Source organism: Balaenoptera physalus, assembly GCF_965194825.1.
Source record: "Balaenoptera physalus genome assembly, chromosome: 1".
In the NCBI taxonomy this organism is placed as follows: Eukaryota; Metazoa; Chordata; class Mammalia; order Artiodactyla; family Balaenopteridae; genus Balaenoptera; species Balaenoptera physalus.
In genome coordinates this window covers 105,133,114-105,150,574 of record NC_138882.1, presented here as the reverse complement: position 1 = coordinate 105,150,574, position 17,461 = coordinate 105,133,114, and the positions used below count along the sequence as shown (strand labels likewise).

At 33.3% G+C, this 17,461-nt stretch overlaps 2 long non-coding RNA genes across 3 annotated transcripts in view; one reads left to right on the top strand and one right to left on the bottom strand.

Annotated features, from left to right (window-relative positions):
• Window positions 1–17,461, bottom strand: part of LOC309656487 — a 42,843-nt gene that overhangs the window by 22,642 nt on the left and 2,740 nt on the right. For both annotated transcript variants that reach the window (XR_014261402.1, XR_014261403.1), the window contains exon 2: window positions 10,615–10,733. This is a non-coding gene — a long non-coding RNA (uncharacterized lncRNA). The remainder of the gene's footprint in view (window positions 1–10,614; window positions 10,734–17,461) is intronic.
• Window positions 10,744–17,461, top strand: part of LOC309656497 — a 34,031-nt gene continuing 27,313 nt past the window's right edge. Inside the window, exons 1-2 of the long non-coding RNA XR_014261407.1 lie at window positions 10,744–14,231; window positions 17,042–17,103. This is a non-coding gene — a long non-coding RNA (uncharacterized lncRNA). The remainder of the gene's footprint in view (window positions 14,232–17,041; window positions 17,104–17,461) is intronic.

Here is a 17,461-nt window from a genome sequence, read left to right as displayed (position 1 = left end):
ATTTTATAACCACTCCTTCTAGCCTCTGAGTGTAGCATAAGGATCTGGCACATATTTTACTAAGTAAACATGAATGTCATATCAAATATGCAATGGAGCATAAGAAAAACATATGCCATATAGTTTAATGGTGGTATTGTTTTCTTAAAAATATAATTTTACTTTGAAGATTAAGGTTTGACATGGAAGATAGTCAAATGCAAAGAAAAACCATGTTATAATTGTTTAAGTTGACACTTCCAGAGTTTGTCAATGTGTTAGCACTGTGGTCTACTTGCTAGGAGGATTATGAATACAATTATATAAAAGTTTTTGAGCAGCTATTACCTACCAGGCACAGTATTAGGTGCTAGGGTAATAGATGAATAAGGCAGAGTAGTTGATCTTAAGGAAATATCTATTGAGTAAAGGAGACCTCCTATTCTCAGAAGTCTTTAAGCTAGTTAGAAATATATTCTATATGTATCATTTATTTATTATTTCTATTGAATAATACTGATGCTGAAGGAAACAAAATAAGGTTAATACGACATTCAAAAAACCCATTTTTCCTCCTTAGAAAGAGAACTACAATTGTTTGGCTAGTTTGACTCAAATTTAAGAACCTGGCCTAAAAATCTTTATTCATGAAGTGTAACATATATGGCATTTTAAAACTTTGGCTGGCCGTATCTGGGGGGTGGGGGGAAGAGATAGACATAGAAAGAAGGAAGATGAAGAGGATAAAGAGGAAATGAAGAAGGAAAAGGAAAAGAAAGGTAGAGCTTAGTTTTTTAAAAAAGGAAAATAATAAGAATAAGATTAAAGAGACTTGGGAGGAGAGATAAAACGAAAGAAAAGGGGAAAGAGGAAAACAAAAAAGGAAAATAGTGGATAGGAATAGTCTAATGTAGACAAAGGAAGCCAGTGCAGACACAGAAGTCAAGAAGAAGCCAAAAGAATCAGCTAAAATAGTTGATTCTAAGGTTTCTGAAGGTTGAAAAATGGGGGGTGATATATGCAGGGAACAATTACATTTGTGTGAAGGCTTTTGAGTTATTTAACTGAATTATGTGAATGTGTAACTTGGACTAAAATAAAACCTAAAATTAAAATCCTCCCTTAACCTTTAACTTTTCCATTCACCAACCCTTTCTCTGCTCCTTTTTATGACAATATACCTTAAAAGTTTTCTATAAGTACCCTTACTTCACCTATCCTATTCTTTTCTCAAACCACTTCAATCTTTAGTCTCCAGTACTCTACTGAATTGGCTCTTGTCAAAGCCAATTATGACGTGCATCTTGCCAAAATCAATGTTTCATTGCAAATCGTCTTATTTGACTTATCAATAACATTTGACATAGTTGACCACTGGGTCCATTCTTGAAATGTTTCTGTGAAATCCACAGTGACATAACATTTGACAGTTTTTTGTTTTGTTTTCCTCTACTTCCCTAATGGCTCCTTTGATGTCTCCATTGATGGTTCTTCCTTTTTTTGACAGATGTCTAAGTGCTGAAGGACTCCAGCTCTCAGCCTCTTTCTTTTCTCTTTCTAATTTTTCTCCTAAGATGATCTTTCTAGTTCCATGATTTAAATATCAGAATATGCTAATGACACTAAAGTTTATATTTCTAGACGAGACCTCTCCTAGGCTCCAGTGCTTAATCAATACTTCCACTCTCTTTAGTAGATATATGAAAGCTAACAAGGCCAAAACACAAAAAATAATTTTCATCTTTCCTCAAACTGCTCCTGTTGAAATACACTCTTCCCAAACCTTCCCCATCCCAGGTATTGGCATAGTTATCTATCTACCTTTTTGCTCAGACAGGAGTATGAGTCATGATTCTTCACATCTCGCACCTATTCGTTCTGGATAGTCTGTCACATCTCTTCTGCCAAAATATACTCCAGATTCAAATATTTCTCACTGTTTCCATTTCTCATTGCAGTTCCATACTACTTTTGTCTAGGATTCTGAAATAGCTCCCTAACTAGAATACTTTGCTTCATTCTTGCCTAAGTACAGTCTATTCTCCACATAAAAGCCAGAAGTATCTTTCTAAAAGATCATGCCATTCCATGCATAGATGCTTCCAATGGATTTCTATTGAAATCAAACATATCCATATTAATTTACCTATTTTACATATTTCTATATAATTTGGCCCCTACCTGACTCTCTAAGCTCATTTTTACTTCTTATTCACTATGTTCATCCAATAGTTGTCTTAACCTATTTGGGATGCTATTACAGAATACCATAGACTGGGTGGCTTGTCTACTCAGTCTGTCTTGACAACAGAAATTTATTTCTCACAGTTCTGGAGGCTGGGAAGTCTAAGAGCAAAGTGCTACAGATTTGAAGTCTGATGAAGGACCACTTTCTTGTTCATAGATGACTGTCTTCTCACTGTGTCTTCATATGGCAGAACGGGAAAGGGAGCTCTCTGGGGTCTCTTTTATAAAAACACTAATCCTGTTCATGAGGTTCTGCCCTTGTGACCTAATCATCTCTCAAAGGCTCCACGTCCAAATCTCATTATATTGGAGATTAGATTTCAACGCATGAATTTTGCAGACACACAATCGTTCAGTCTATAGCACTGGCTTTCTTTCCACCCCTCAAACATTCAAGCTTACTCTCATTTCTGTGCCTTTGCTATTGATTCTGCTTTGAAACTTCTTCCAGTGAATGTTTACATGGTTCTCTATTTCTTATTCAGGTCTCAACAAATATCACCTCCTCAGAGAAGCATTTCGTGACTACTCTAGCTAAAACAAATCTCTCTCCTCCCTGCCCACATCATATTCTCTATAACATTAATTCATTTTCCCCCCCAGAAACATAGTATCTTATTTTCTTAATATATGTTTCTTAATGTATTTGTAATATATTTTTTACTTATTTAAAAATTTTTCTCCTCCCATTAAGATATGAGGTTACTCCCTCCATATGTTTTTATCTAAACAGTATCTGGAACAAATAGATGCTTAGGAAAAGCTTTGTTTTATAAATAAGTGAAGCTATTGTTTTAATTCTTCCACATGAAAGGAGAACTCAAAAAGTCCTTAGGATGTCTTGAAAAAGTGTATAACTCTCTCAATGCATCTCTTTTCAGTCCCCCTTAAAAATCCTGGACTCTCACAATACTAAACCACTTGTAGGCCACTGAGGTAAAATGTTGGCTCATACCCCTTAAAAATTTTTGCAGGGCACATTCCTGACAGTCCAGTGGTTAGACTCTGCAGTTCTACTGCAGGGGATGCAGGTTCGATCCCAGGTTGGGGTACTAAGATCCTGCATGCTGCTCAACATGGCCAAAAATTAAAAAAGAAAAGAAGTATTGAAGTATGGTTGATTTACAATGCTGTGTCAGTTTCAGGTGTACAGCAAAGTGATTCAGGTCTATATATACAAATATATACATACATCTTTTTCAGGTTCTTCTACATCATAGATTTTTACAAGATACTGAATACAGTTCCCTGTGCTATAAGTAGGTCCTTGTTGTTTATCTATATTATATATAGTAGCATGTAGATGATATGTTAATCCCAAACTCCTAATTTATCCCTCCCCCTCCTTTCCCCTTTGGTAACCATGTTTGTTTTCTATTTCTGAGAGTTTATTTCTGGTTTGTAAATAAGTTCAATTATACCCTTTTTTTCTTTAGATTCCCCATATAAGTGATATCATATGATATTTGTCTTTCTGTGTCTGACTGGCTCATACCTCTATACATTTGTAAGTAGTTGTTATTCCTTTTACCTAGGGTTCTTTTTCCTTCACTTCATGAAGAATTCCAACCTGCCTCCACAAAAGTATTACCTCCTGAAATAATTTGATACTTCCTCTTTCCCTACCCTATGACTAGATTTAGTCTTTCTCTCTCCTGCACTGTCTTAGCACCCTTTACATATCCCTAGTATCCAACATTCGTTACATTGTTTTGTCACTTTTTGCTTCATTTTATGACTTTTTAGATTGTGAAATCTTGGAGGATGCATATTTTTATCTTGTTTACATTTGTATACCTAGAATTTATAACTGTATATACATACTGTGTAATTCAGTATGTAATTACGTACTATGTAATACAGATCTGATTGAACCTCTCTAGAGAGAATGTGTTTTCATGCAATCTATACAGCGTTAAATCAGAATTCAATATGTCTTTGTATTATTAAATGGCAATTATGATTTCTATAATGATAGTGAACTATTTAGATTTTACTGAAGATTAAGTGAGAGGGTAGAAGTTACATCATATAGTATGTATTAATTTTTCTCCAAACATCTTTATCATCTGTTTCTTCCCAGAGTAACTTCTTGGTTACAAGTTCTTTCTTAATCTTTTCCCTACTCTCTCTCCAAACCTCACTGGCTCTAACCTTTCATACTACTGACACCTTCTCTCTTCTTTTTTTAAGCAGCAAATAATTTAGCTTTAACTTTGCTTCTTTACTCTTACATCCTAATTCCCACTATGCCATGCCAGCAATAAAAAATATTCACATTTCTTAAAAATCTGTGTATTTTAAATAAAAACAAGATTGTCCTTATCACCAGGATTTTTCTTTCTTTTCTATTTTTTTCTTTCATTCTAATAAATAATTAAAATGCTGTTAGAGGTATGAGTAATTATATAGTCATTTTGCATGTTGTCCTCAATGGATTCTTTAGATGTCAGGTCTACTTGATCTTCTAATGTCAATAACTGCTGACAACTAGAACCAGCCTCAGTGGATCTTGTGTAGTTGGGATATAGGATATGTTGTATGAGAAAGAAACCCACATAACAGTGGCTTAAATGAGATAGAAATATCTTTTCCTTTCATGTAATGAAATGGAAAATAGAGATTAAAGTCTGGTTTGGCAGGTATGCTCCATAAAGTTTTCTAAGGGCCTTGCATTTACTATGCTATTGCTTCATGATAGAAAATTGCCCTTATCCTGCAAAAATAAGAATAGCACAAATAACAAGTGTATCCTTTTTGTGAACAATTTGAGAGTAAATTGCGTACATCATGGCCTTCACCCCTAAAAACTTCATTGGGATTTCTTAGTAATAAAGATATTCTTGTTTATAACCACAAAAAGAAAAGAAAAAAAAAAAGAAAACTGCCCTTATCTTGTATGGTCCCAAATGTATCATCATCACATTCACATTCCAGGCAATGGAATGGAGGAAAGAATGGAGCAAGAAATTCATACCCCTTCCTTTAAAGGGTAAAATTCAGAAGTGCTCACATTACTTTTGCAAACATCGCATTGCCCAGAATTTAATCATCACTCTAAACTTAGCTGCAAGAGAGGCTGGGAGATTTAGACTTTATTCTAGTCAGCCCTTGGTCTAATTAATGTATACTTAAAAATGATTAAGGTAGTAAATTTTATGTTATATGTATTTAACCACTATAAAAAAAGAAATCTTTGCCTAAGACAAAGTCAGAAAGATTGTATCTTGTATTTTCTTCTAGAAGTTGTACAGTTTTAGGTTTTACACTTGGGTCTATGATATAGTTCGAGTTAATTTTTTCACATGATGAGCTATATGGGTCAAGGTTCACTTTTTCAGTTTATGGGTATCTAATTTTTCCAGCATCATTTGCTGAAATGTTTGTGCTGTTTTTATAAATAGAATATTTTTACATTTTTGCTCAATTAAGCATATCAATCTTAAAAAATCATTCTCTATTACAAATCTGTACAAGTATGGTCATTTTTTTGATATTTCATGTTAAAAAGTATAGAGTGTTTTACGCCTACATGCTTATAGTTGTTACCTCTAAGTTGTGAGGTTGTAGATGATTTTATTTTCTTCTCTTTGTTTATGTTAATATATTTGTTTTCTAAAAAAGGCATGGTTAATTGAGAAGTAAAAATTATTATTATTATTAGAAGTACATTTTGACTGTAGGTGTACATCCATAGAATAAAATTAAAAACTGGAAAAAAATAAAAATAAATAAAAATTAGGGATTCTTGTATTATGACAGAGAAGGGAAGATTGGACACTGGCTGAGGACAATTGGCATTTTTTTTTTGCCACACTCTCCTGCTTCTTCAAGATATATCCAGCCTGGGGCTTCCCTGGTGGCGCAGTGGTTGAGAATCTGCCTGCCAATGCGGGGCACACGGGTTCGAACCCTGGTCTGGAAAGATCCCACATGCCGCGGGGCAACTAGGCCCATGAGCCACAATTACTGAGCCTGCGTGTCTGGAGCCTGTGCTCCGCAATAAGAGAGGCCGCGATAGTGAGAGGCCCGCGCACCGCGATGAAGAGTGGCCCCCACTTGCCGCAACTAGAGAAAGCCCTCGCGCAGAAACGAAGACCCAACACAGCCATAAAAAAAAAAAAAAAAAAAGATATATCCAGTCTGATAGATAAATGGGCAAAAATTATGAACAGACAGTTTATAGAAGATATAAAAAGACCCTCAGACATATAGAGAGATGTTCAATTTCACTCATAATCAGAGACATATAATTAAATTTTAAGTGAAGGAAATAATGTCAGTAAAAATGCTGGTGTAGATATCTCCAAAAGCTGTCAGAATCAACACTGTTAAAATTCTGAAAAAATAGGTAAAGGTCCACATCAACCAAACAAAGGTTTAATGAAGAAAGAGGAAGCCAAGATATGGCAGAAGACCTTTGTGTCATTTTACTTGTCCTTGCACCACCTCCTTCCTTGGGTCTACTGGGGTCTTGAAGATGGCAGTTAATCTTCCTAGTGTTGAATCCTGCTTCCTTATTCCAGAGACAGCATAGCAGACCTTTTCAAAGAATTGTGTTTCTCTGTTTGATCTGTCTGAGGGCTACTTAAAGGACAGATGCAAGGCACCTGTCTTTGTTTTTCCTAAGTAGAACACCCTCAGGTTGCAGAGGACCTTTCTCAAAAACATTGAAAGGAAAAGAGAAAACCTGTTTCCATCTGGAGCAAAATATAAAAGCTAGGAAGAGATATTCTTTGGAAAATTAGGGCAGTGAAAAGTTTCCTTGGGTATTTAAATACTAGGGGATTTAGAAAGCCATGTTCATGTCATGGGCAGGACTCATGTTCAGGAAAGACCTTGAGAAGACCTTAAGTTTTCACCTCTGGCTCAGTAAAAGCTGTAAGTGAAGGCTAAAGCATAATTGTAAACAGGCTGGCTAAACATTAAACAAGTACACCAACATCGAGCCAATTTGCAAAGACTAGAAGAGTTTTTTTGTTTATTTGTTTCTTGTTTTTTTAACTCCAGGTGTTCAAGGAAATTTCTGTCAAAACTCTATCTAACTTAACCACAAGTTAAAGGAGCAGAGATCTCAAAGACCACACATGGCAAAGAATACAACCTTTACAAATAATACTTTAGAAGTCATTAAACAAAGAGCTATAATACATATAGCAATAAAAACAAGCCATGAGGACAAGAATATTATAATCTCCAGAGTTACTACATTATAATATGTCAAATTGTGCAATTTTTCAACCAAAAATTATAGAGTATGCAAAGAAACAGGAAAATATGATCTATTCACAAGAGAAGTTAATAGAAACTGTCCCTAAGGGAGTAGACACACTGGACTTACTCAGTGTTAACTATGATAAATGAGCTAAAGGAAGCCAGGAGAAAGATGTCTTAACAAATGGAGAATATCAATAAAGGGGTAGAAAATATAAAAAAGAAAAAAACATTTCTAGAGCTGAAAAGTATATTAACTAAAATGAAGAAATCACTTGAGCTTTTCAACAGCATATTTGAGCAAGCAGAATAGAATTGGCAAACTTGAAGACTGAAATTATCCACTCTGAGGAGCAGAAAGAAAAAAGAATGAAGAAAAATGAACAGAATTTAAGATACCTGTGCAACACCACCAAGTGTACCAACATAAACATAATGTGAGTCCCAGAAAGAGAGAATAGAGAGCAAATGTCAGAAAGAATATTTGAAAATATAATAGCCTAAAACCTTCCAAATTTGATAAAAGACATGAACTTTTATACCCAAGAAGCTCAGCAAATTCCAAGAAGGATAAACACGAAGAGATCTATACCAAGGCATTTTATAATCAAACTGTTGAAAGACAAAGAGAGAATCCTGAAAGAAGCAAGAGAGAAGCAAATTGTCATACACAAGGAATCCTCAATAAGAGTAATAGCCAATTAATCAGCAGAAACCATGAAGGTCAGAAGGCAGTGGAATAACATATTTAAAGTGCTGAAAGAAAAAAATGAATTCCATATGTGGCAAAACTATCTTTCAAAAATGAAGAAGAAACTAAGATATTTCCAGAAAAATAGAAGCTGAGGGTGTTAGTCCCTGGTAGACTTGCCCTATAAGAAATGCTAAAGAAAGTACTTCAGGATGAAATAAAATGACATTGGACAGCCATGTGAAGTCATATGAAGCATAAAGAACACTGGTACAGGTAACTACGTAACAAATACAAAACCAGTATTATTGTATTTTTCAACTCCCTTTTCTTTCCCTATGTGATTTAAAAGGCAAATGCGTAAAACATTAATTTAAAATCTATGTTAATGGGCAACAATGCATATAGATGTAATTTGTGACAACAGCAATATAAATGGGAAGGGACAGAGCTGTATAGGAGCAGAGATTTTGTACACTATTGAAGATAAGGTGGTATTAGTACAAAATAGATTGTAATAAGTTTAAAAGATTAATTGTAGTCCTCAGGGAAACCAATAAGAAAATAACTTAAAAAAAGAAAAGGAAGTGAAAACAGAATAAAAATTGTATACTATAAAGAATCAAGAATCAAATAAGGGCAAATAAGGCACTAATGGAGGAAAATGAAAAACAACAACGACACAACCAAAACAAATAGCAAATGGCAGAGGTTCTTTCTTATCCCTAATTACTTTAAGTTTAAATGGATTAAACTGTCCAATTAAAAGGCAAAAATTGTCAGAATAAATTTTTTATAAGTATGATCCAACTACATGTTGTCTACTAGAGACTCACTTAAAATAAGTTAACTGGCATCTGTTCTACAATAAAGAGATCTAAGAGACACAATAAAACAAAAAGCCATGTAAAAAATTTGTTTAGATCTTGATTTCAAGAAAGCAACTGTATAAATACGTTTTAAAACAACTGAATGAAGTTTGATTATGGAAATCTGATTATGATATTAGAGGATACTAAGGAATATCATTACTTTTTCTGGTCATAATAACTCTGTAGTTTTGGGAAATGCTATTAAATCACTTAGGGGGGAAATTACAAGATACTTAGGAATTGCTTTAAAACACTTTGTAAGGAAGAAAATGATAAAGAGGGATAAAGCAAATATGGCAAAATATTGATAATTCTTCTTTATTGGTGATGGGTATATGAGGTTCATCATAATACTATTTTTACTTTTTACTGTATTTGAATTATTTTAAAACACTTAGACTGTGATTACTTCTGACCCCCCCCCCACTAATTTTATCCTAGTATAAGTCATCACCATATCTCATTGGCATTATTGCAATGGTCTGTAATATTGTGTTCCTGTATCTACCAATGCCCACTTAAATCTGTTTTCAGGCAGAGAAATCCCTTGCAGTAGAAATGAAAATGAATACAACCTTTGATTATAACTATTTCTTGACTCCCCATGCCCCTCAGAGTAAAAGCCAAAGTTCTTGCAATGTTCTAAAGGACTTTCCATGACTTTGCTCTCCTTAAGTCTCTAACCCCGCCTCCACTGCTCCTCTCCCCCCAGGGCTCCAGTCACACTAGTCTCCCTCCTCAAGCCAAAAATGCCCCCACCCTAGGGCCTCTGCTCTAGCAGCTTCCTCTTCCTATCATCTGTATAGCTAACTCTCTCACTTTCTTTAAGGTTTTGCTCAAATGTCATTTTCTTAATGAGATCAATGGTGACCTTACTTTATCCTGTCACAATTAAAATTACAACCTGCCCCTTCCCACTTCAGACACACTCCACCTCCTCAACCTGCTTTATTTTTCTTCATAGCATTTACCACTTTTGCATATATGTTTTTCTAATTTATTTTGCTAATTTATAATTGTCTGTGTCTCTCTGATGGAATGGAAGCTCCATCAGGGCAGGGAGTTTTTATGTATTTATTTGCTTGCTAATTTGTTTAATGCTATATTCCAAGTGCCTAAAATAGTACATGGAGCATTGTAGGCAATCAATAAATATTTGGGGGGAGAATGAGTGAATGAATTTTTAAACCAGTGGTAAAATTACGTTTGAAGCATTAAATATGACTGTGTGTATACAAGTCACACTACAATAAAAATTCAACAAATGTCAATTTAGATAAAATATGGAATTTGAAGTTGGTTGTTAGTTTACAAAGTTTTGATTGCTTTTTTTACCCATCTAGAGAAGTTTGATACTCTCCAGCTAAAAGAGCACAAACATTGTAATTAATGCTATGATTTTAGTTTAGTTTTGAGTGAGACAATAAGTAGAACTTTGACATTTGTCAAAATACGTTAGGTTTTTTTAAAATATATATTTGTTGCTGTCCAAGGGATGATTATTAGCGAAGAATATTAATTTTTTGAGAGTAATTATTATGATAGGTGCTACAGGATATATCAGAAATAAATTTTTATTAAAAATTGATAAAATCACCTTTTATAACTCACCTTTTCCAAGAGAAAAAACTAGATAGATGAAAGTTTATTTAAAAGCTATGTTTAATCCTCATATCTTCTCAGTGTGATACCATACCTCTTGCTCGTTGAGAAGAATTCACCTGCAGTCACTATTAAATGAAAGAAAAAGAAGAGCTACCTTTGAAATTGGAAACAAAATTTAAAGAGTCTAAAAAGGAGGAACATGTACTGTGCTTATCTATTTGCATAAAAAATTTAAAAACATTAGATAAAGTAAAGAAAGGTGAAAAGAGAAAGTGGAGTAAGTAAAGCTTGCAGGAATTTTTCCCATTGATTCTTTGACGAGTTGTGAAACTACTGAGAAGGATGTGAAAGAAGAGGTCCAAAATAATGTTTACTGGTTTTGACTAACCATCCCACTGAATGAATGATAAAGGAATGAAATGGAAAATTCAGGGAAATATATACATTTTATACCTTGATTTCAACAAGCCATTTGACTCTCTGTCACAATATCTTTATGACCAAAAGGGAGAAACTTGGACCAAATACAAACACATTTGGGTACATTTTAACTGGTTGAGCAAATATACCTAATGCTTATTGATTAATGGATTAATGCAAGCTTTAATTACATAAACGGTGCTCTTTGGTTTTTGGTATATTAACTCAGATGAATAATAATAATGCCTGGGGCTTCCCTGGTGGAGCAGTGGTTGAGAATCTGCCTGCTAATGCAGGGGACACGGGTTCGCGCCCTGGTCTGGGAAGATCCTCTATGCCGCGGAGCAGCTGGGCCCGTGGGCCACAACTACTGAGCCTGCAAGTCTGGAGCCTGTGCTCCGCAACAGGAGAGGCCACGATAGTGAGAGGCCCGCGCACCGCGATGAAGAGTGGCCCCCGCTTGCCGCAACTAGAGAAATCCCTAGCACAGAAACGAAGACCCAACATAGCGATCAATCAATCAATCAATCAATCAATAAATCTTTAAAAAAGAAATAATAATAATAATGCCTGACATTGCATAGCATTTTATAATTCACAAAGAGCTCATTTGTGAGCTCTCATTTAATCCTCATCATAGCCTTGTGCTGAAGGCTGGGACAATGTGATTAACTTTCTTTAACTAGATATGGAAACTGATTTTCAAACTGATTTTATTTTTCTAATAAAGTGATTATCTTTATTTAAGTAAATATGGGTAAATGATTTGCCTAAAGACATAAGGGAATACATATGCTTATTAATAAAAAAAGCTAAGAGAAATAACTAACAATTTGGATAAAATAATACAGATTCAAAAACATCCTCAAAGTGGATGTATAGAACAAATCTAACAAGAAAAACAAATTAAAATAACTATAAACACATGAAATAAACTGGGTTTTCTCTTTTGAGCATTTATCTCAGTTTGTAATTGTATATTTATTGTTGTGACTGTTTTATTAATGTTTGACTGTTTCTAGAGACTGTATGGTCATCAGAGTGTCTGTGCTCAGCAATACATCTCCAGAACCTGGGGTAGTGCTTGGCACTAGTAGTTATACAACTAATAATTAAATAAATTCAGCACAAAGGTTATAAAAATGTCAAGTATAAATTTCACAATCAAAAGACATATCTTGAGAGCTTTATATCAGAAAGTAAAATAAGGTTTTAGTTGACAGAACAAAAACATAAAAGAATATGCATTGTAATCTTAGCCTATGCAACTGTGCATGATTTTAAGCTCTACTCATAATCAGGGTAATGGCCAACCAGATTGTGTGCAGAAGATTGTGTGTATATTGGAAATTACTGGAGAAAATTCTAGAATTTAACTTGAACATTTCTTTTGTTAAAATAATTTTTAAACATTTGTAGGAAGGTAATGTGTAAGAAACAGGTATATAACTAATAGTTCCAAGGTGAAAGTAGGGCCAACGAATAGATTGTCTACAGAGGCAGTTTTATTCTCTATAAAAATAAAATTTTATAAGATATAAAAATAGAACAACCCAACACTATAAGAAATGGTCTTGTGAAGTAAGGGAATCTGAGTCATTGGGAGTATTTAAACAGATCTGGATAAACTTGCCAAAATCATGACAGAGAACATTTATTTTCTTGGATAAAAATTTATTAGATTCTCTTTTACTATAACATATTCCTAATTAAATTGGTCATATTGTCCTTGAATATTATTACCAGGCACTGGAGAAAACATACACACTATGTATATATTTTTTTTTATTTTGACCTATTTACCTGATTTTTGGCACCAGGCATTATATTTAAACTCTTGCCTTCATAACAAATAAGATTTAGTTCTTGTTATTACTGTCAACTTTAAAAATATTCAGGTTTTAAACAAAAGGGAATTGTATCAGATAGCTATTTATTAAGTTAAAAAAATTTTAAACTATTCAAATGTGTATGCATAAAGGTATTTTCAAAAGCTAATATTATATAAAATAGGTTTCAGATGAAAACAAACAGAAAAAAATTTCTCATTCTTCCAGAGAATACTCTTCTCTATGTTTGGAAATTTATAAAAGGAATTTTGTGATTTTAAGAGTTAGAGTTATATCTGTTAGATTTTAGCTTTTGGATGCATGAAGTGGGACATTGTCTCAATACTGGTGATGCTAGCTTTTGCTTTGCTGTTCAGAATCACACTTTGCAAGCACATCCATTAAGAGATTCTTCCTAAAGTATATCTAAAAGGCTAAATGCTTCCTGCTGTGCTGAGTATATTAATTTCCATTATCTTCTAGTACCTTCCTCTTGGTAATCATCTGCAGACAACCACCTGTAGAAGAGCAGCTCTATGTTTATGTATAAATAAAATAGGTTATATATGTGCTTTTCTATTTTTCTCCACAAAAAAAAAGTGTTTTACTCCTGCTGTTCAACACATTTTGATGTGCTGTTCTATAAATTTAAAGCAAGGTTAAAAAGAAAATTAAACAAGATTCATCTGGCAGCATTGCAAGTTAGTATCATACACCTGGCACATAGATTCCAAAGCAAAGTGATTCTTTGGGAAAGAACTGCTTGATAAACAGGAGAACTAAAAAAAGGATGAACAGATGACAGTGCATTGAAAATTAGATAAAAGCCTGCAATGTGATATTGCAGGAAGGTGTGGAGATGTAATGAGACAAGACAGAGCAAAGGAAAAACTAGACAGAATAAGGAGAAAAATTCTTAAGTGTGAGCTATTTTACAGTGCCAAATAGCTTCTCAAGAAATAGTGGAAACTCTGTCCCTTGAATAATTTCAAAGTAGAGTAGGAAATTGGACTGAGAATATAAAGTGGTGACAAAACTTTAATGACTGAAGAATAAGGTGATGAAATAAAGAAACAAATACAAATTCAAAGAGTTAGGTGATTTTGAACATGATGGTTTTGTTAAGTTTCTCTCTCATTAACAACAATAATAATTGTAATATTTAAAATTTATGAAAGATTTTTATAAATTCCTAAAAACCATGACTAATCAAAAAGAATACAATTTAATCTTTGTAGATATGTTGAAAACTAAGACTTACACTTGAGCCTCTGATGAGACTGCAGCCCCTGCTGATACTTGGATTGCAGCTTTATAAGAGCCTGAACAGAGGACGCAGTTGAGCTGTGCCCTGACTCCTGACCCATGGAAATTGTGAGATAATAAATGTATATTTTTTAAATGGCTAAGATTGTTTATACAGCAATAGAAAACAAACACAGGCATCAATGTTTAAAACAAGAAAATGTTACTTAAAAGATTGTATAAAGAATATTTAACTAATATAATATTGAATTGAAATGAATGATGCCAGAAAACTGCTTGCCCTCATATTTGCACCTGCTAGTAACTTTATAGTCTAAGCCCTTTTGCAGAGCACAGTTTTCATTTCCATCTCTAGTTAAATTGGGACTGGTGCCTCTTATCTGTTTTTTTAAAATCTTGCTTTAGACTTTGGGAAAAAAAATCAATACAAGGACTGATTCTATCTTTAGATTAAAAATGTATGCAAGTTATTAATCAGTAATAATCAGAGGATAATTTAGGAGAATTTCAAGTTTTCTCTTTGTTCTAAGTATTATCTAAATGTGCCTTAAAAATGCCCTGTTAATAAAGGCTGTATATGAAAAGCTTACAGCTAATATTGTAAACAATGGGAAAAAACTGAAAACTTTTTCTCTAAGATCAGGTTGATCACTCTTGACACTTCTATTCAACATAGTACCAGAAGTCCTAGCCACAGCAACTAGGCAAGAAAAAGAAACAAAATTCACCTAAGATGGAAAAAAGAAGTAAAATTGTCCCTATTTGCAGATGACATGCTCTTGTACATAGAAAAACCCAAAGACTCCACAAAAAAATGTTAGAACTAATAAACTAATTCAGTCAAGTGGTGGGATACAAAATCAACATACAAAAATCAGTAGTATATTATACATTAAAAATGAACTATCTGAAAAGGAAACTAGGAAATCAATTTCATTTACAATACTACCAAAAAGAATAAAATGCTTAGGGATAAACTTAATTAAGGAAGTAAAAGACTTAAACACTGAAAATTACAAAACACTGATGAAAGAAATAAAGAATATACAAAAAAAAAAGGAAAGATGTCTTGTGTTCATGGATAAGACAATATTGTTGAAATATCCATACTACTTAGTGGTCCAGATTTAATGCAATCCCTATCAAAATCCCAATGGCAGGTTTTTAAAAATTTTTTAACAGAAATAGAAAAAAATCCTAAAATTCATATTGAACCACAAAGATTCTGAATAGCAAAGAAAATCTTGGGAAAGAAGAACAAAGCTGGAGACATCACAGTTCCTGATTTCAAGCTATATCATAAAACTACAATAACCAAAACAGTTTGGCACTGGCATAAAGACAGACATATAGACCAACAAAACAGAATAGACAGCCCAGAAATGAATCCATGCATACATGGTTGATTGATCTTTGACAAGAGAGGCAGAAATGCACAACGGGGAAAGGATTGTCTCTTCAACAAATGGTACTGGGAAAACTGGATATTCATAGGCAAAAGAATGAAATTTGACTCATCTTACATCATACAAAAAAGTCAACTCAAAATAGATTAAAGACCTAAATGTAAAACCTGAAACTGTAAAATTCCTAAAAGAAAACACAGGAAAAACCTTCATGACATTGGTCTTGGCAATGATTTCATGGAGATGACACTAAAACCACAGATAACAAAGCAAAAATAAAAAGTTGAACTACATCAAATTAGAAACCTTCTGCACAGCAAAAGAAACAATCAGCAAAGTGAAAAGGCAATGAATGGGAGAAAATATTCACAAACATTATATTGGATAAGGGATTAATTTCCAAAATATATAAGGAACTCCTATAATTCAATAGTAATAAATAAATAAATAACCTGATTAAAAAATGGGCTAAGACTTGAGTAGACATTTATCCAAAGAAAACATCCAAATGGCCAACAGGTATATGAAAAAATATTCAATGCACTAGTCATCAGGGGAATGCAAATCAAAACCACAGTGATGTATCACCTCACATCTGTTAGGATGGCAAATATTTTTTTAAAAAAAGACAAATTTTGGCGAGTATGCAGAGACATGAAAGCCCTTGCACACCCTTGATGGGAATGTAAAATGATGCAGCCACTATGGACAACTGTATAGTGATTCTTCAAAAAGTTAAAAATAGAACTACCACATGATTTAACAATCTCACTTCTGGGTGTTTACCCCTGCCCCCACCAAAAAAAAAAAATCAGAATCTTTCCAATGTTTTGCATGCCAATGTTCACTGAAGCACAATAGCCAAGGTGTGAGAACAACATATATATTCATGAATGGATGAATAGATAAGGAAAGTGAGGTATACACATGCAATGGAATATTATTTGGTCTTAAAAATGAAGGAAATCCTGCAATATGCAACAACATGGATGAATCTTGAGGACATTTTACTAACTGAAATAAGCCAGTACAAGAATGACAAATACTGCCTGATTCCACTTATATGAAGTATCAAATATCGTTAAACTCATAGAATCAGAGGGTAGAATGGTGCTTGCCAGAGGCTGGGGCATGAGAAACTGAGAGTGTTGCTAATCAACAGGCATAAAGTCTCACTTATGCAAGATAAATAAGTTCTAGATATTTGCTGTACATCATTGTCCCTACAATTACCAGTATTTTATTGTCACTAAAAAATTTGTTAAGATGGCAGATCTCTTTCTAAATGTTCTTACCATAATAAAATAAAATTTTAAAAGAGTTTTCAATTAATAAAGCAAATAATTTTAATAGGAAAAATGCTTAGTCAATTTGTATTGCTATTAAATAATTAAAATTAAACGTTCACTTGCTCTGTTTTTATCCAAACTAAAAGACTAATTATTTTACTCATTAAATTATATCTCTTACTTTCTTGTCTGTGAAAAAATAATAATCTGTACTTTTGTCTAGGTGACTGTGATTTCCACTGCTACTCTTACCAAAGAAAATCATTCACTCTATGACTCTAAAATGTAAGCAAATGTTGCATAATATTCTTTGCACTTTGTTAATATTAATAATAACAATGATAATGACAGTCACCATTTATTAAATATTTACTTAGTGTTAGTCCTATGAGATTTTTGTATTTTATCTAATCCTTACATACAATCAATGAGGTGGAAAATATTAGCTTTTTTATCATCTGAGGAAATGGAGGCTTAGAAAATTTAGGTAGCTTATCTAAGAACATACATTTTACTAAGTGTAGACCCAGGAATTTGAATGAGGTTCTTTAGATATGATGCAATATGGAGTGATTCTGATAATTATAGGAATTTCTCCAAAAAACTGCTATTGTCTATATAAAAAATACTTAAAAAAATAGTA